This window comes from Macaca fascicularis, chromosome 11 (assembly GCF_037993035.2).
Source record: "Macaca fascicularis isolate 582-1 chromosome 11, T2T-MFA8v1.1".
NCBI classification, from domain to species: Eukaryota; Metazoa; Chordata; class Mammalia; order Primates; family Cercopithecidae; genus Macaca; species Macaca fascicularis.
In genome coordinates this window covers 124,394,908-124,415,604 of record NC_088385.1, presented here as the reverse complement: position 1 = coordinate 124,415,604, position 20,697 = coordinate 124,394,908, and the positions used below count along the sequence as shown (strand labels likewise).

General features: G+C 47.1%; 1 protein-coding gene across 1 annotated transcript in view; it reads left to right on the top strand.

The window, feature by feature from the left end:
* The first annotated feature begins 323 nt into the window (after nucleotides 1-323).
* NOS1 (nitric oxide synthase 1) overlaps nucleotides 324-20,697 on the top strand; it is a 231,703-nt gene continuing 211,329 nt past the window's right edge. The window contains exon 1 of the mRNA XM_045366051.3: nucleotides 324-652. The gene's annotated coding sequence lies outside the window, so the exon portion shown is untranslated. The remainder of the gene's footprint in view (nucleotides 653-20,697) is intronic.

Sequence of the window (20,697 nt, the reverse complement as noted above, 5' to 3'; positions counted from 1 at the left end):
AGCCTCCGTTTCCTCATTTTGCAAAGTGGGTTAATAAATGCCCACCTTTTGGGGGCACATGAGATTTCAGAGGGGACAGTGTGGGCACCATGCCTGGCCTGGTGCACAGTAAGTGTTCAATAAAAGATAGTTCATGGGATCCTTTGTGACTGCCGTGGGTGGCCTCACTCAGGATCTGGCGGGCACAGCCTGATCCCCGCAGACACAGTGAGCTCGATCCTGGCTGCCCCCAGCCAGCTGGGGGGAAACCTGAGCCACCCTCCTCCTGGGCAGACACTGCCACTGCCGCTGCCACCTCTAAATGAAAGAAAGGTCAGAGCCTAGGGAAGCCAGGGCCGTGCCATGGAGGCAGCCGGCAGGAGTGGAAGGGAGGGGTGGCCAGCGACTGCCTGACTGCCCTTGTCTCTCCCGGGGAAGCCTGAACTGGCCTGGTCTGGGTGCAACCCCCCTGCCCAAGGCTTGGCCTCCCAACCCGGCAGAGCCGCCTCCCAGCCTGCCCCTGGGGAGGGGCCACCTGGTGTCAATTAAACCCCAGTTGCTCGGCCTGCACCACGCCAGGCGGCTGATTAGTGCCGCTGGCCTCTCCAGATGGGGAGCACTGTCTGAGAGGGGGTGACTGCCACCATGCCAGGGTGAGGCCTTGCCGGAGCTGGTGAGTACCCAGGCGGGGGCTCGGCTCCCCAGGCAGGGGGACCTGGTGTGCCGAAGCTGGGCGTCGTGGGCTGGGGGCTCACTGTAGGGCTCATTTTCCTGCAGCGTTACAGGGCCTCGCAGCATCCCTGACCCCCGTCACCTCAGCCTTACAGGAAGGGTACCCAAGGGGACCACAGGCCAGTCCCACGTCCTTCCCCTCTGGTCACGCAGCCGCAGGGGCTCCCCCCAGACAGTGTCAGGAGACCTGATGGGTGAAGGAGGGATCAGTCGGCACAGATGAGGCTTTAGGATTTCGACTCTGCTCTCATCACCCTCAACAGAGCTGGTTCTCCCTGCCGGCCTGTCTGGGACTCTAAGGCTGGGTCCCTCCAACCTGCCAGCCCCAGAGCTCATGCTGTGGGTGGCACCATTGCTCGGCTGGTATGAGACCCCTGTGGGAAGCAGGCATGGAGAGGCTGCTGTACTGGAGGCCAGAGCTGAGGGGAAGACCACGCGCTTCAGAGGGCCACATGTCCTGGAGCATGACTGAAGGCCAAGGAGGGCCCTGGCCAGGATCCACAGATGCTTTTAGGGATAGCAGTACAGCCTGCACGCCAGGCCACTCTGCAGGATCTGAGCCACCTCCTGGTTCCTAGTGGAGAGTTGATCCCAGCAGGGACAGAGGAGGAGGTGGCTGCCTGCTCATGGGACAGACGTGGGTGGGGGGACACAGACAGGGAAAGCTCGCCAGTGCCTCCAGGAAGTGGGGGGACACATGACTCGCCCTTGAGCCTGCACTGGCTGTAAACGCTGAGCCTCAGCTCCTGGCTGGGAGAGGTTCCGTTATCCATGAGAGGGTCCCCTGTGGTGACAGACAGTGTTATCACTTGGTGGTACCACCTGGTGGTCTGTGGCCACTGCCTGCTTGGGGTGGAGGCAAAGTGTGTTTGAGATAGGATGGCAGGGCCTGGCCTGGGGAGATGGAACATTGCTGAGTGTCCATCCACATGCACATGCTGTCTGGGGTGCATTTGCCCATGCATATCCCCGTAGCCCATTCTGTCCAGCAGGGCATAGTGCCTGCTCTGTGTGTGTGTGTGTGTGTGTGTGGTATGTGTGTGTGGTTGCATTCAATGCCAAAGCCATGCAGAGGAGGGCTCCTTGACAGTGTCACAGAATCACTGTAGATGGCTCTTGCCAGCTCAGTCTATCTCGGGGGTGAGTGTTTCCCGAGGGGAGCGCCCCCAGAGCTTCCTGGAGAGCTGGCTAGAGACTCTCCCAATTGTGCATCTTGGGGAGCTTCACTTGCTTTGTCTCCCAGATTCCTTTCCCAGCTGGCTAACGCCAAGCCAGACTGGCAGCTGGACCCGAGGACTGTGAGTATGAGACAAGAGGAAAGGGATGGGGGCAGCTACAAGGGAAGCTCAGCTGCTTTCTGGGAAATAGTGGATCTAGTTCATTTCTGCTATAAATATTCATCAGAGGCCTCTGTGCTAGGACCTAGGCCCAACGCTGAGGATATGATAGCAAACCTAGAATGCATTCATTCATTCCAAAAATGCTTATCAAGAAACATCTATTGCTAGATGCTGAAATTACATGGGAGATCTCAAATTCCTGTATTCCTTTGCTCACTGCACGGCATTTATTGAGGATCTACTATGAGTGAGCCCTGTACTAGCTGCGGCAGATACACGGGCAGATCTGGGATATGAGAAACCACGGCCTCTTCCAATTTTCTCAGCTGTCTTTGCATGCTATGCCTGGATCTAGTGGAAATCTAGATGCCTAAGAAACAGTAGGACATGGGATTCTTTTTGTGGCAAAGGATGAGGCCCCACTTGGCAAAACCATGCAGAATGTCTCCAATGTCCACCCAATTAGTGGCTTTAGCCAGAGGCCGGGGATTATGACCATCACATACCCCCTTAGGCCTCTGGGAAGTAACCACACCAGAGCAAAATGAGCTTCACATACATCCATGGTTTAACTTCCTTTGCCAAAGGAAAGTATGATAATTTTGATAATTAATTGCTAGGCATGCTCAAGGCACTTGCTTGCATAATTTAACAAATACTAGAAGGTACCATTTGTTATTTGCCATGAGCCAGGCGCTGTGTTTAGCACATGAGATGATTCATTATTTTTGTTTTGTGTTTCATCTTCTGTTTTCTGTTTGGTTTTGTTTTGTTGTTTTTTTGAGACAGGTTCTTGTGCTGTTGCCCAGGCTGGCGTGCAGTGGTGCGATCACAGCTCACTGTAGCCTCAATATGACAGCCTCAAGTGATCCTCCCACCTCAGCCTCCTGAGTAGTTGGGATTACAGGTGCACACCACAATGCCCAGCTAATTTTTGAATTTTTTGTAGAGGTGGGGTTTCGCTATGTTGCCCAGGCTGGTCTCTAACTCCTAGGCTCAAGTGATTGTCCCGTCTTGGCCTCCCAAAGTGCTGAGATTACAGGCGTGAGCTACCGAACCTGGCCTGAGATAATTAACCTTGTTGAACTCTTGCCCAGTGCTCATTTACTAGTTCTATTACTTTCCCATTTTACTGCTACAGAAACGGAGGCTAGGAGGGGTGAAATAACTTCCCCAAGGTCTTTGTGACTCCAGAGTGCACACTTTCACCCTCTAGGCTGCAGCCCTCCTTGAGCAGTTCCAGTCTAGATGAGACAGAAGCAATTTTCTACAAAATCCGGATGAGGCAGCATGAGGGAGGGTGTGCTTCCCATCAAGGGAGTGGGTGGGACAGAAGGAAAACACAACATGTCAAAGGGCTTCTCAGCCTTTGCAGGTGGAGAGCATTTTTGTCTAAACAAAATCTTGTGGAAACTGATCAAAGCAGGGTGTTCCAGGTTGAGCTAGGGTGGGAGTCTCACCACCTCCCTCAGCTTGGACTCCCTCTCACCCCTATATGCAGCTGAATTCCTGGGGTGTACAGACAGCTGACAAAGCACTTTGCTATGCAGTCAAGGCCCGCCGGGGTGAACCTGGCAGGTGAGGATACCTGGCAGGTGAGGATACCCGGCAGGTCAGGAGAGGATGCCCTTGAAGATTTAGAGAAGACCTGGATAGGAATTGAGAAATGCAGATGTCTAGGTGAGGGGAAGAAGAGACATTCATTTATTCATTCAGCAAACATTCACTATGCTCCTGCTATGTGCCAGGCATTGGTCTAGGCCCTCATGATGAAGTGGTAGACACAGAAAACAAAAGGGGGCCAGTTTTTTGTATGCCTGTGTCAATCAGTCATTGACTTAGGCTGTCCTCAGTTGGGGAGGTGGGGGAGGTGTCATCATCTCCCAAGCAAGCCAGCTTCCCTACCTAAGGCAATACCCAGCTGGGGCATTGCCCTAGCCTAGCAAAGACACAGCTGTTGTCCACACCACTGCCCCTGAGTAGTTTCTGGATCAGTGGGGGAGACAGGTGAGGGGACAGATGAGGATAGCAAGGAAGGAACATTGCTTGGATGGGGAAGCCCAGAAGGGGGTGCCAGACCCAGTGTGGGAAGTCGAGGAAACTTGGCCAGGAAGAGTTGGGGGCCTGAGTTCAAATCCCAGAATCACCACTTGCCCGTTGTTGACCTTGAGCCAAAGACTTGCTCTTAGAGCCTCTGTTCCCCTAACTCTAGGATGTGGCTGCCACCAGGGCCTTCCTTCTAGATGGTTGGGAGGATAGCCCAATTCCTGCAAGTAGTAACTACTGGGGCAATGAAGATGGTGGTGTGGGTGTATTGAGGCTGGGTTGGATCACAGAAGGCCTGGGTTCCCAGTGAAGCTAGGTCCCTTCCCACCGAACTCCAGAGGGACCTGGGAAGCCCTGAGAGGTGAGTCAGAAATGGCTGCTGGAGGCAGGTTCCAAATAGTACCAGAACTTTGGGTCATTCGGGAGGAGGCAAGGATGGGATGTATGTGGGGAGGAGGATCTGGTTCAGGAGGGGCCTAGGGTTTAGCCAAGAGCTGGGCAGAGAGGGAAGCCTTGAAATTGGCTGTGAAGGGTACCCTTACATCCTCTCCCTGCACCTCACTCCCAGAGCCCCGAGCCCTGGCCTAGGTAAATCATCTCTTTCTCCATGCCTCACACCCTCATTCCGTCTCATTCAGCAAATATTTCTTGATTGTCGGGCTCTGAGGATACACATGTGAATAAGGCAGAAAAGGCCCCTTTGCTTGGGGAGCTCAAAGTTCATGATTGGGGTCATCAGATACCAAGGATAGGGAAGAAAGGGAGACATCACCCAGGGGTCAGGAGAGTGAGCGCATGTGGGTGTCCATTGAAATTTGGTTTCATGCGGTCATTGGAAGCCCAGAAGGAGCAGTTTCTGGGCGTCCATGGGTCAGAAGCCTGGTAGCAGAGTGAGCAGACACTCTGATCTCCACCATAGCTTGGTTGAACCCCTCAAAATAGCTCATTTGAAGGACATGGTGTGTGTGAGGCTGTGTGGGGGGTGACTGTGTGGCTGTGAGGAGTATGAGTGTGTGTGCATATGTGTGAGAGGTGTGTGTGTGTGAGGTTGTGTGCATATGTGTGAGAGGTGTGTGTGTGAGGTTGTGTGCATATGTGTGAGAGCTGTGTGTGTGAGGTTGTGTGCATATGTGTGAGAGCTGTGTGTGTGAGGTTGTGTGTATATGAGAGGTGTGTGTGTGAGGTTGTGTGCATATGTGTGAGAGGTGTGTGTGCGTGAGGTTGTGTGCATATGTGTGAGAGCTGTGTGTGTGAGGTTGTGTGTATATGAGAGGTGTGTGTGTGAGGTTGTGTGCATATGTGTGAGAGGTGTGTGTGCGTGAGGTTGTGTGCATATGTGTGAGAGCTGTGTGTGTGAGGTTGTGTGCATATGTGTGAGAGCTGTGTGTGTGTGAGGTTGTGTGCATATGTGTGAGAGGTGTGTGTGTGAGGTTGTGTGCATATGTGTGAGAGCTGTGTGTGTGAGGTTGTGTGTATATGAGAGGTGTGTGTGTGAGGTTGTGTGCATATGTGTGAGAGGTGTGTGTGTGTGAGGTTGTGTGCATATGTGTGAGAGCTGTGTGTGTGAGGTTGTGTGTATATGAGAGGTGTGTGTGCGAGGTTGTGTGCATATGTGTGAGAGGTGTGTGTGTGAGGTTGTGTGTATATGAGAGGTGTGTGTGTGAGGTTGTGTGCATATGTGTGAGAGGTGTGTGTGTGAGGTGTGTATATGTGTGAGAGGCGTGAGTGTGAGGTTGTGTGCATGTGTGAGAGGTGTGTGTGTGAGGTGTGTATATGTGTGAGAGGTGTGTGTGTGTGAGGTGTGTATATGTGTGAGAGGCGTGAGTGTGAGGTTGTGTGCATGTGTGAGAGGTGTGTGTGTGAGGTTGTGTGTATATGTGTGAGAGGCGTGTGTGTGTGAGGTTGTGTGCATATGTGTGAGGGTATGTGTGAGAGTGAACACATGCAAGGATTGTGGGTCGTCTATGTATGAGAGTTTGTGTGCATGTGACGGATTGTTGGGGAACGTGTATGAGGTTGTGTGTGAAGGTGTGTGTGTGAGGGCTGTGTGCATGCAAAGATGTGTTTAAGGGTGTGTGTGAGAGGCTATGTTGAGCATTTTACGTATGAGGATGTGTGTGTATATAGTGTGTGAGGGTGTGTGCGTGTGTGAAGGTGTGTGTGTGGGGGTTGTGTATGTGCAAACATGTGTTTAAGGATGTGTGAGCGCTATGTTGAGAGTGCATGTGAGGGATGTATGTATATGGGGTATATGTATGAGGGTATGCGTGTGTGTGAGGGTTATGTGCATGCAAAGATGTGTGTAAGGGTGTGTGTGGGAATGTGCACATGAGGGGGTGTGTGTATGGAGCGTGTGTGAAGGTGTTTGTGTGAGAAGTTGGGGGTGTCTGCATGAGGGTGTATTTAATGGTGTCTATGGGTATGGGGTATGGAAGGGTGTGTATAATGCCTGCATGTGTGTGAGAGGGTGTGGCTGTGTGTGAGATGTGTGAGAATGCGTGTGAGAGTTGTGTGCATGTGTAACTGTGTGTGAGAGTGTAAATCTGTGAGTGCGATACACATCTATGTATTTTCATCACTTAGGATTCTTAGACTGACCTAGGAGAGTCTAGAAGCTCACCCCCACCGCCCACCCTACATGTAGTACCCTACGTGTGTATATGTAGAGTGTGTGTGTGCGTGTGTGTGTGAGGGTTCTGTGCATGCAAAGATGTGTTTAAGAGTGTATGTGAGAAGCTATGTTGAGAGTGTGCATGTGAGGGTGTGTGTGTATATGGAGTGGGTGAGAGGATGTGTGTGCGTGTGAGGGTTCTGTGCAAGCAAAGATGTGTTTAAGGGTGTATGTGAGAAGCTATGTTGAGAGTGTGCATGTGAGGGTGTGTGTATGGAGTGTATTGGTGTGTGTGTGAGTGTGTGTATGGAGTGTGTTGGTGTGTGTAAGGGTGTGTGTGTATGGAGTGTGTGAGGGTGTGTGTGTGAGGGTGTGTGTGTGTGAGGGTTCTGTGCATACAAAGATGTGTTTAAGGGTGTGTGTAAGAAGCTATCTTGAGAGTGTGCATGTAAGGGTGTGTGTGTATGGAGTGTGTCTGAGGGTGTGTGTGAGAAGATATGTTGAGTGTGCATGTGAGGGAGTGTGAGTGTTATGTGCGTTCAAACGTGTTTAAGGGTGTGTGTGAGAAGTTATATTGGGATTGTGATATGAAGGTGTGTATGGAGTGTGTGTGAGGATGTGTGTGTATATAAAGTGTCTGTGAGGGGATGTGTGTGTGTGTGAAGGTGTGTGTGTGTGAAGGTGTGTGTGTGAGGGCTGTGTGCATGCAAAGATGTGTTTAAAGGTATGTGTGAGAGGCTATATTGAGAGTGTGCCTGTGAGCTGTGTGTGGATGGAATGTGTGTAAGGGTGTGTGTGTAAAGGTGTGTGTGTAAAGTGTGTGTGTGAGGATGTGTGTGCATGTGAGGGTTCTGTGCATGCAAAGATGTGATTAAGGGTGTGTGTGAGAAGCTATGTTGAGAGTGTGCATGTGAGGGAGTGTGTGTATGGAGTGTGTGTAAGGGGATGTGAAGTGTGTGTGTGAGGGTGTGTGTGTGAGGGTTCTCATGCAAAGATGTGTTTAACGGTGTGTGTGAGAAGCGATGTTGAGAGTGTGCATGTGAGGGGGTGTGTATGTGTGAAGCATGTGTGAAAGTGTGTGTGTGTGAGGAGTTGATATCTGTGTGAGGGTGTATTTAATGGTGTGTCTATGCGTGTGGAAGGGTGTGTATAATGAGTCTGCATGTGTGTGTGAGAGGGTGTGGCTGTGTGAGATGTGTGAGAATCCATGTGAGAGGTGGGTGCATGTGTAACTGTGTGTGAGAGAGTATAAATCTGTGAGTGTGATACACATCCATGTATTTTCATTACTTATGGACTCTTAGAGCTAGGAGAGTCTGGAAGCTCACCCTACTTTCTTCACCCCACTCACGCCACCCACCCACCCCACATGTAGCACCATACAGCTTGCATTTTCCCATTCATTATTTCCTGAGACCCTCAGCAGCCCTATGAAGATGGCTTCATCCCATTGACAGATGTAGAAACTGAGGCCCATGGACTCAGAGGGAGATGGTGGCAGTGCCTCTGAGTCACAGAGAATTGGTCTTTGGCCAGGTAGCAGCTCCGACTTTTCGTTTCTCTATTTCTTCTAACTCGAGTGCTTAGGTACAAAACAAGATGCCTATTCAAAGCCCACTCACATTCATTGTATTCTTTCTTTCCTCCTTTGGTTCTATTAGTTTCCAGTATTCTTTTTTTTATCCTGTTCCTCCCCTGGGTTCCATTTCCCTTCCACTTCACTAGGAATAAATGAGACTGTAACTTTTACACATCCCCTGTCCCCCTCTGCCAAATGCATTTTAAAAATCACTTTTCAATTAAAAGAAAAATTATTATAAAAATATTTAAATCAAAGTAGAGTTCATCATTCAAGAAAAAAAAAAAACAGGAAAAAATGGGTTTGCAATGCTCACCATGACTCCTCCAGAACAATGAATCATAAAGAGACATTTAATTTGCAAGGGAAAACAAAAGATCTCAAATAAAGACCAAATATTTTTACAGAGTCAAACCCCAAACTAGAGAAAACAAATTCAGTCTTCGGGAAGCTAGTAGTGCTGTTGGCCAGTAATACCCACAGATTTGGGAAACCAGATGCATTCTTCTACGCTCTTTGTTCCTGCATTCTGAGCTTATGCCCCATACCAACCTTCCTATTCATCATGGGCACTACTATACATATAGTTAGTCCTCCAGGTACCCATATGCGTATATAAGCAGTGACCATATTAAATTCTGATCCCGCCAAGCAAAAATCCCCCAGGCGCTGACTCATTCCTGACAAAGAAGTTAGGTATGAATAGTCTTGAGCCTTTGAGGGACTCTTGTGGCCATTAAAATCTGTGGCCTTTAGAGCATCTGAAAGATTTAGGTCACTCATTCTAACCCTTCACACACACACACATACACACACACACACACAGAGAGACATCATCCAAACACCCATGCGTCTATTCATGCATCCATCCATCCATCCACTCATGCATCCATTCTTGCACACATACCAACCATCCACCCACTCATGCATCCACCCATCCATCTATCCATTTATGTATGAAACCATCCATCTATCTATGTATCTATCGATCCATCCAACCAATCATCCATCTATGCATCCATCCATCCATCCATCCATCCATCCATCCATGCCAACCATCCATCCATGCATGCATCCATCTATCCATCCATCCAACCATCTATTCACCCATGGAACCATCTATCCACCCATCCATCCATTCAACCATTTATCCACCCATGAATCCATCAGTCTATCCATCCATCCATCCATCCATCCATCCATCCATCCATCCATCCATCCATGCATCCAGGAATTTGTCCATGCATCCATCCATCCACCCATGCATGCATGCCAACCATCCATCCATTCATGCATTCATCTATCCATCCATCCAACCATCTATCCATCCAGCCAACCCTCCATCCATCCATACATACATACATCTACCCATCCCATTAGTCATTTGTCTGTCCATCCATCCACCTAGTCATTCATCTGTCTATCCATCCACCTGTTCATCTACTCATCCATACATTTACCAATAGCTTATCAGACATCACTCATCTATCTACCTTTAATTTATCCATTTATTAGTTTATCTGTCCATCCATCCATCCATCTGTCTGTAATTGGGGTCCCCAAGAGCACTCCCAGGTTTGATGATTCTCTCAGAGGACTCAGGACTCAGTATACAGTTGTACTCGTGAATTTATTCCAGTGCAAGATACAAAGTAAAATCTGCAAAGGGAAAAGATGCATGGGATAAAGCCCAGAGAAACCAAGAGCAAGCTTCCAACAATCCTCTTCAAGTGGAGCCACAGAGGACACACTTAATTCCTGGAGCAACAAGTTGTGACAAGACGTGTGAAATGTTTTCTGCCACGGAAGCTCATTAGAGACTCTGTGCCTAAGATTTTTGTGGGGGTGGGCCATGTAGGCACACTCTGCCTAAAATATACCAAAATTCCAGACTCTCAGAAGAAAAATGAATGTTTAACATAAACCATACTGAGCTACTCTTATCAATTCTAGGATCTTTGGAAACCCTCCCAAAATCCGACTTCCCAGTTGTGAGCCAAGGGTCAGTCTTGCAAGGAGGGCTCTCAGGGGAGTTGTCTCAGAGCTACTGTATTAAAGCTTTCCTTCACTCCATCCATCTCTCTGTCCTTTTATCTATCTGTCCACCCTCTCATGCATTTATCCATCACCCATTCATGCACCCATCCATCTGTTGTTCTGTCCATCCATCTATCCACCTATCCATCTTTCCATCTACTCATTTATTTCACCCAACATGCATTGAACATTTACTCTCATCCTGCCTTGAACATTTACTCTCATCCTGCCTTACTGGGCTCTGAGACTGCAGAAATGGATGAGACATTCCCCACCCACTCCCATCAAGTTGCTCACATTCTGAGTGCCTTTAAAAACAGCATCTCAGGCGGAGCTTGCAGTGAGCTGAGATCCGGCCACTGCACTCCAGCCTGGGTGACAGAGCAAGACTCCGTCTCAAAAAAAAAAAAAAAAAAAAAAAAAAAAAAGAGCATCTCATTCCATCTCCTCCTCCATAGACGAACTGAGACATGAGAGAAGGGCCCTCCTGGGGCACATGTCTCTGGGATGAACCAAGGGTCAATGCTGAGCTGCAAGCCCTCAGTGAGCCCAGTGTGGTCTGAGCTGAGCACAACTCAGCCATGGGCACTCTTCGCCCTGAGCAGCCATGCCCCGAGCAGCCATGCCCCTGGCCTGTGTCATCCCTCTTTTTCCTATGGGGCTCCAAGATAACTATTCCAGCTTCTCTACTGGGACCTCAGCTGCCACCAAGGCAGCCTAAGACTCCCTAAGAGTCTGTGTAAGCTGAACCCAGTTGAGAGAAGAAGCTGGGAGGAAAATTTATAGGAACTGTGTGTGCCTAAGTTAGCTCCGGAGAAAGGACAGACAGTAAAGGCAATAGAGTTACTCTTTCTCTCTCTGCCTTTCCCTCCTTTGCCAGCTCTCTGAGCATCTCTCCAACTCTGCCTCATCACTGTCACTCTAGCAATAATAATGGCAGCCCCTCAGGTCACTGTCACTTCCACCTTCCACATCCCTGACCTAATTGATCCTGCCGCCTGCCCCACGAAGTGAGCAGGGCTACAATGATCCTTTGTCCTATTCAACATAGCAGAGCTCGAGGCTCAGAGAGGCTAGGTGTCTTGTCCAAGGGCACACAGAGTGGGCCCTACCCTTAAGTCTTTGTATTCCCTAATCCAGAATATTCTTTCTCACAACATGATGGAGCCTCCCAAAACTCATTCCCAGGTATTTCTCTACTTAGGATAACACCTTTACCTTAATTTTCTTCTGTTCTCATGATCAGGCTGTAAGATGCAGAGACAGGAACATCGGGAGAGGGGGGTTTATGCCAGCAGATGTGACATCTCTGTCCACAGTCTCTTGAAGAGGCAACTGTGCTCATGTTAATAGTGGTTATCATTTAGCAGGCACTGATCAATGTTGTAGGTGCTAGTTTGAGCGCTCGGCACACCCCATCCTTCACTGTAGGTGAAAGTACTGCACAGATGACTCGAAGGATGTTTTATCTACCCATTTGACTGAAGCAGAGGATCTGTCCACCAACCTGGCAGGCTACAGAGGCCACAGGTGAAGCACGTGAAGCATTAACTCCAAATGGGCAATAATTTGAACAGTAAATGTAATCTGCAAAGTGGCAAGCGGGTCAGCATCTTTCAAACATGGGATGCTTTTAAAACTAAAAACTTTTTTTTGAGACAGAGTCTTGCTCTGTCACCCAGGCTGGAGTGAGTGCAATGGCATGATCATGGCTCACTGCAGCCTCAATCTCCCTGGGCTCAGGCGATCCTCCCACCTCAGCCTCCCCAGTGGCTGAGACTATAGGCATGCTCCACCATGCCTGGCAAATGTTTTAATTTTTTGTACAGACAGAGATTCCCCATGTTGCCCAGGCTGGTCTTAAACTGCTGGGCTCAGTCTACCTACCTCAGCTTCCCAAAGGGCTGGGATTACAGGCATGAGCTACCATGTGGCCTCTGGCCGTTTTGTTTTGTTTGTTTTTTAATTGAGACGGGGTCTTGCTCGGTTACCGAGGCTGGAGTGCAGTGGCATGATCACAGCTCACTGCAACCTCAACTTCCTGGCCTCAAGCCATCCTCCTGCCTCAGCCTCCCAAGTAGCTGGGACTACAGGCGCGGATCACCATGCCCCGCTAACATGGGATGCCTTCAGCAGGTACCTATTCTCACAGACACCTCCCCTTTGCCAATGTCGCCATAAAATCTTTCTATTATGAGGTTTTTTAAAATGTACATTGGCATAAAAGTAGATATAAGTTCTTCACTTATATCTCATCTACTGCTATAAAACCAAAACAAATCTGAAAATTAAATATGATCACAATTACAAAACCAATAAAATTCAAATTCAAAATATGTCTGCGGTACACACTGTGATGTTTTGCTGACACAAAACTGCCACTCACAATCTAAATGGTGGACACACACCCCAGATGGTTCTTTTTTCAAGAGCTTGATCAGCACATGTCATTTTTAAAATGTATTTATTCCAGAGAGTTCTTTTGATTTTCCTCTGCCTCTGTGAGGACCTGATTTTCCACTTTCCCCTTCTCAGACTTCTGTGAACCTTCTGTTCCTACAGCGTGGCTTTCCATTCTTGAGCCTTTACCAGGCACGAAGAAGATCATTTTTGTATCATGCCCATGGTATTTTCTTGTCATTGTGCAGTAATTAAAGTGAGACAGTTCAGCACAGTTGTCATCACTAACACAAATGCAGAACAGACACCAGCATCATGTGGCAATGCACGATGATAAGATAGTGATCAGTTAATTCAGAAAAGGATGATGGTAATATCCTACAACTTAAAGCAATTACAACATGATCATAGTGTATTGTGAAGCTCCAGGGGACCCCAATTTGAGAAACTCATGTTCAGACACATCTCGCATTCATGGGGAGCATGGATTAGAATTGGGGAGCTGAATTAAGAGGTTATGATGTTATTTAGTCCTGATAGCAGGAGGGCTTCAATGGCTAAAACGGGAAGGAAGGGCCAGGTGTGGTGGCTTATGCCTATAATCCCAGCACTTTGGGAGGCTGAGGCAGGAGGATCACTTGAATGCAGGAGTTAGAGACCAGGCTGGGCAACATGGCGAAACCCTGGCTTTACAAAAAATAAAAATTAGCCTGGTGTTGTGGCATGCTCCTGTAGTCCCAGCTATTCAGGAGGCTGAGGTGGGAGGATTGCTTGAGCCCCAGGAGGTCAAGGCTGCAGTGAGCCGTGATCATGCCACTGCACTCCAGCCTGGGTGACAGAACGAGAACCCATATTAAAAAAAAAAAAAAAAAAAAATGGAAGGAAGAATCTGAGCCATGTGTTGTGTTAAAGGAAGACTAGGCAGGATTTGAGCTTTGATGGTGATGCCCAGAGAACTGGCACAATGTTCCTTGAGCCTCCCAGGCCCTGGAGGTGCCATCAGAGATGAGGAAGGAAATCAGCAGCAGCTGAGCAAGGGAGAAACCTCAGCTGCTTTTCCTAAGCATATTGAACTCCTGGGCTTGGCTTCACCTTACTTGTTCTGAGCCTTGGTTCTTTCATTGGCTAAATGAGAATAACACCTTCCCTGCGCTTGGCAGAATGGATGAGTGAGTAAGGGCACAAGCTGGGGAATCAGGCAGCCCATGGCTTGAATTCTAGCTCTACGACTTGCTAGCTAGGAGACCCGAGAGTAGACCCTGGACATATCCGGGGCTGTGTTTCCTAGGCTGTAAAAGAGAAATAGCATTCACACCTTTGTACAGTAATTGTCAAAAGTGAACGTGATCATGTTTGCAAGGGGCTTAGTCAGCGTCTGAAACGTTGTGAGCACTCAGTAAATAATAACTGCCGTGTTACTGTTACCATCAACCTCATTCATATTATCAATGATGATGTGTCACGATCACCATCATTCGCTCATCAGCTTTCTCTGTCTCTCCATCGTTCTGGGTCCCAGCTTCCCTCAACATGTGAATCCTGTTTCTCTGCCTATGAAGACTTTGTCCAGTGCCTTAACCTCACAGCTAGTCTCCTTTTTCTAATGCAGGTTCTCAACCTGTTTTATTCCATAGGCTCCTTGGTAGTCTGGTGAAACCTACAGACTCTTTCTCAGAATAATGTTTTTCTTTCTTTCTTTTTTTCTTCCAACTTCTGTTTTAGGTTCAGGGGGTACATGTGCAAGTTTGTTACACAGGAAAATTGTGTGTCACTGGGATTCGGTGTACACATGACTTTGTCACCAAGTAGTGAACATAAGTACTCAATAGGTAGTTTTCTGAACCTCACCCTCCTCCCACCCTTCACCCTCAAGTAAGTCTTGGTGTCTATTGTTCCCCTCTTTGTGTCCATGTGTACTCAATATTTAGCACCCACTTATAAGGAGAACATGTGGTATTTGGTTTTCTGTTTCTGCATTAATTCGCTTAGGATAATGGCCTCCAGCTGCATCCATGTTGCTGCAAAAAAAAGGTGATTTCATTCTTTTCTATGCCTGTGTAATATTCCATGATTTATATGTACCACATTTTTTCTTTTCTTTTCTTTTCTTTTGTTTTTTGTGTTTTTTTGTTTGTTTGTTTGTTTGTTTGTTTGTTTGTTTGTAGAGACAAGGTCTCATTCTGTTGTCCAGGTTGGAGTACAATGGAGCCATCTCAGCTCACTGCAACCTCTGCCTCCTGGGCTCAAGTAATCCTCCTGCTTCAGTATCCTGAGTAGCTGGGACCACAGGTCCTTGAGCCACCATGCCCAGCTAATTTCTGTGTTTTTTGGAGAGATGGGGTTTCACCATGTTGTCCAGTCTGGTCTCGAACTGAGCTCAAGCGATCCTCCTGCCTTGGCCTCCCAAAGTGCTGGGATTACAGGCATGAGCCACTGCTCCCGGCCCAAACCATATTTTCTTTATCCAGCCCATTGCTGGGCATCTAGGTTGATTCCATGTCTTTGCTATTTTGAAAACAAATAATGTTTTTAAATGCATAAAACATAACACATAGGATTGCAAAGGAAGTAATTATACTGAAATATAGTTACCAAGTATTTCTTTTAAAGAAACCAATGTGATATGGTAACATGTGTGGGGTTTTGTTTTGTTTTGTTTTGTTTTTGTTTTTGTTTTTGAGACGGAGTCTCACTCTATCACCCAGGCTGGAGTGCAGTGGCACGATCCCAGCTCACTGCAAGCTCTACCTCCCGGAGTGATTCTTCTGCCTCAGCCTCCTGAGTAGCTGGGACTACAGGCGCACGCCACCACACCTGGCTAATTTTTGTATTTTTAGTAGAGACAGTGTTTCACCATGTTAACCAAGCTGCTCTTGAACTCCTGACCTCAGATGATCCACCCACCTTGGCTTTCCAAAGTGCTGGGATTACAGGCATGAGCCACCGCGCCCAGCCAACATGTGTGTTTCTTTATTAACACATTAACTAACAAATGAGCTAGCTGTGAGTCTAACAGATTCTATAATTTTGAAGTAGTAATGAACATAAACGTTTCAAGATATTTGTAACAACTGTAAGGTGATATGAAAATACTTATGATTTCTTTTAGTGATAAAGTCACAGGTACTGATAATACTACTGTGGCTATTGGTCTATATTCGTGATGAAAGCAAGTGCTACATTTCAGTTAGAGGTTAATGTAAAATAAAGATGTAATTTTTTTCCCATCTAGGTTCACAGCTTCTCTGAGTTGTGTCCACAGACCCCTTGCTACAAATCAAATGGTGCTGTCTGCCTCATGCTACCAATTCCATTTAGTTAAGACTTATTTCTATTTGAACATTCAAAATTCTTTTTATCTACCAACATGCTCATGGTGAAAAAAGAATCAAATGAGAGAGAACCCCATAAAACAGGAAGCAGTTCTCCCCCCACTTCTTCCTACTTTTATTCTGCTTCCCAGGGGCTACCATTCTTAAGTTTTCTAGATGTTTCCTCTGTGGTTTTCTCCAAACCTCTAAGCATCACGCTAAAACATGGTATTTATTGATTTACAGACCTTAAACCTCATCTATTAATATTTCTTGCCCTGTTCTCCCAAAATAGGTTTATCACTATTTTTAGTTCTACCTTGGTTACCTTGGCAACTCTAACAAATGCCTTTATGATTCCATTTCTTCTTACATCCACTACAGGGGTTATATTTTGACTCCACACTATTTCAGATGAGATGTTGGTGCTTCAACTTCCTTTGTTCTTCCCCTTTCTCTGCATTTCAAAATATTGACAACTGACTGGGTACAGTGGCTCACAACTGAAATCCCAGCACTTTGGGAGGCTGAGGCAGGAGGATTGCTTGAGGTCATACATTCGAGACCAGCCTGGGCAACATGGCGAAATCCAATCTCTACAAAAAATGTTTTTTAAAAAATGTTTGCCAGGCATGGTGGCATATGCCTGTAGTCCTAGCTATTCAGGAGGCTGAGATGGGAGGATCACTTGAGCCTAGGAGGTGGAGGTTGCAAGTGAGATGAGATAGTGCTGCTGAACTCCAGCCTGGGCAACAGAACCAGACCCTATCTCAAAAAAAAAAAAAGTTGACAGCTGTCTTTTGATGCATAGATCCTGTACACTTAATATAACTATGAACTCCTGGAAAGCAGACACCTGGTTTGATTTCTCTTATATCTCAAGTGGATCTAATGGCACATACTAGGTGTGCAGTAAATCCGTGTCCCGTGCTCTGCCCCTTGCCTATAGTATGTGCCCCCTAACCTGGCTGCTGATCTGGAAAATAAGCCCCCAGCCACCACTATAGCCAGGGGAAGGACTGGAGCTGATACGATGCATGCAAGCCCATCCCCACTGACTGGCCAAAGCATAGTCATGGGGGCTATTATTGCCCACAGTTACATACTACAGAAATTCGCCTGGCCTTGGGGGTCTGCCTTTCCCATTCGAGCTTCAAGGAGGCTTCTTCAGGGAGAATATTAATAACTGTCTGAATCATTAACTTCCCTCCCACCAGCATCACTAGATTTTCAGCCAGGCATAAAATGGTCCTGGAAAAGGAGACAAGACCGATGTCAGAAGGAAGAAGCCTTTTGCTGTCATTCCCAAGTTTGATGACTTGTTTCCCGGGTGCTGTTCCTGGTTCATAAAGATAATCTATTTCCTACAAGAGAAATCTCTTGTGTGAGAGATCTTTCTAAAGCCTGCTCTCTTCACTCAAGCCTCTTTGATATCAATCCAAGGTTCCCCAATCCCTTGGGATAAAGTCCAAATTCAAACTCAACCCAAGGCCCTTTGTGACCAGGCCCTAGTCTCTAACCAACCCGATTCCTTCCAGCTTCACCTCCCATAATTCAGCCAAATATAACTACTTGCAATTTCCCCAGATCAGTAGACATCCTCTTGCCCTTGCTGTTCTTCCACATGGAAAGCTCTCCTCCCCAGCAGCATCCCCTACATGTCTTTCCTCCCTGGGCATAGACAGCACCTCTGCCAGTCTTCCCTGAGCCTCCAAGTCCTGTGTCCTCCCACAGCCTCTTGCACTCATCCCTATCATAATCTGCATCATTGAATTGAGATGATCTATTTACTCAATGGTCTCCCCTCTGGAGTATAAATTCCTTGAAGGTGAAATTCATATGACGTTCAGCATTAGGTCACAACAATGCCTAACACAGTGCCTGGAAGCTAGAAAGTGTTCAATAAAGATATTTGTGATGAGTGTATGAGTGGATCAATGTATGAATAGATGGTGGATGGAGATGGTTGTTTGAATGCATGGATAGATGGATGAGTGGATGAGGGGATGGTTGCATAAGTAACTGGAAGGCTGGAATGGATACACAAATGGGTGAAAAGGTTATTGGTTGGAAAGGTGGAAGGCACATGACCTTTGGTCCCTGATAAACTGGACAAGTGCCATCAAAACACACATCATGGAGTAACAGTTGGCCCTATTGCACGTAGCCCTAAGGTCAAGTTCATGCCCTAATTTTCCCCAGCTCTCCCAGTAACCCACGGAGGATCTTTCACTCAAAAGTGTCTCTGGGCTGGGCACAGTGGCTCACACCTAATCCCAGAATTTTGGGAGACCCAGGAGAGTAGATCACTTGAGCCCAGGAGTTCAAGACCAGCCTGGGCAACATGGTCTCAAAATCTCATCTCTACAAAATATATAAAATTTAGCCAGGTATGGTGGCATGTGCCTATAGTCCCAGCTACTCGGGGCTGAGGCTGGAGGATTGTTTGAGCCAAGAGGTTGAGGTTGAGGTTGTAGTGAGCTATGATGGTGCCACCGCACTCCAGCCTGGGTGACAGAGTAAGACCCTGTCAAAAACAAAACAAAACAAAGCAAAAGTCTGTGAACCTTCCTGGAACTTGTACTTTTATGGAGCAGATTTGGAGCTCTGAATGTTACATGTATATTATCAATTGTGTAAGTGGGAATTTTTTGAATTTCTTATTCAGCAACAAACATTTCCTAAGGACATATTATGCTCCAGCAACTATGGCAGGTGCTAGAGATATGGAAATGAAAAATCACTGCCTTCCGGGAGCTTAGGGTCTGGGGGAAGTGGTGGATGTAAATGTGCAGTCAGCTAATAATAACACAGTGACAATAGCTGAGATCACTGCTGCCATTTATTAAGTTCTAACTAATAGGAGAATAGGACATAGATGGAGAATGAAGAGAGGATGCCCCTGATAGAAGAGAGTACAAGAGAAAAATATCATACCCTATCATGTGAGGTAGGTCCTATTAGCTTCATTTCCTAAGTGTAGAAAGTGAGGCTCAGAGGGGTTAAGCGAATAATTCAAGGTCGCATAGCTGATAAGTGGCAGAGCCAGAACTCCACCTGCCTCCAAGACCCAGGTTTTTAACCACTCCGTGGCCTCTGACATAGCACACAGCCAGACCATGAGAGAGGAACCAAGAGGGGTGTAAGCCACGTACCAGCGGAACGTGGAGGAGAGAGAAATGGACTCTTCTTGGAGGAGAGGCGGAGACTCTCCCCAGGAAGGGATATCAGAGTTTGGGTGGAACATTCTGTGTACTTGAGAGTAGTTACTCATAGATTTAGACAGGGATTGTCTCATGGTCTCTGACACTTCAAAGCCTGGTCTCCTGAGGGCTCTGACAGAAGACAGGGCATGCATTTCCCGGCTAGATCACCTCCATTCCCCAGAGGCTGCATGGCACCAAGGACAGGACCCAGCTTGGGATCACATAGACACAAGCTGAAATCCCAGCCCTGTACCAGCTGTAGGGTAAGTGGTAGAGCTCAGTGTCTGTCTCCTAATTTGAGCTCTCCAAGCCTCAGTTTCCTCATCTAGAAAATGGGAATAATGATGCCTACATTGTCTGATTGTTGTTAGTATGAGGATAGTGTACGTCAGCCTGGCACTTAGGAGGGTCAGTAAAGAGTGGGTCCCTTCTCCTGGCTCCTGGACATAAGCAGCCTGCTCAGATCATCCTCACAAGCTGATCCCTTTGTGGACGGAGAATCCCTTTGAGAATCTGGTAACAGTGAAAGCCTCTCTCTGCAGAAAAACACACATGTACCCTGAATTGTTTCTCACATCTTGCAGAGGATGTTTGCAGACCTCTGCAGGCCCAGGGTCAGACCTCCTGGTCTTAGGGCTAAAATTGGAATCATGCAGTTGTTCACGTTAACATTTGAGTGATCTTGGATTTTGGAAACCAAGGGCAACATGGATGCTCTGGTTCGAAAGCCTCTCTATGGAAAAGCAAGAAAATGCTCTAAATTTTCTGTGAATTGATTTTTAAAAAAACCACCACCATTGCGTGGACATTTCCTGTGTTTCTGGTACTATGCTAAGCCATCTATATATATATTAGCATTTTTTTCAAAAAGTTTATTCTATATATTTGAAATGTACAGCCAGATTCAGTAGCTCAAACCTGTAATCCCAGCACCTTGGGAGGCCGAGGCAAGAGGATTGCTTGAGCCGAAGAGTTCAAGACCAAACTGGGCAACATAGTGAGATCCCATCTCTACAAAAGTAAAAATTTAGCCAGGCATAGTGACGTGCACCTGTATTTCCAGCTACTTGGGAGGCTAAGGTGGGAAGATCTCTTTAGCCCAAGAGATCAAGGCTGCAGTGAGCTGTGATTGCACCATTGCACTCCAACCTAGGCAACAGAGTGAGAACCTGTCTCAATGGTAATAATAATAAAGTGTACAGCATGATGTTTTGATACAGAGAGACTGAAATAGTTATGATAGTCAAGCAGATAAACACATCCATCATCTCACACAGTTACCCTTTTTATTCCTGTGGTAAGAACACCTAAAATTTATTATTTAAGCAAAAATCCCAAATACAATACAGTACAATACAATACTATACACCATAATCAGCATGTTGTTCATTAGATCTCTAGACTTCATCCCACATATCTATCCCTTTGTGTCCTTTGACCGACATCTCCCTACTTC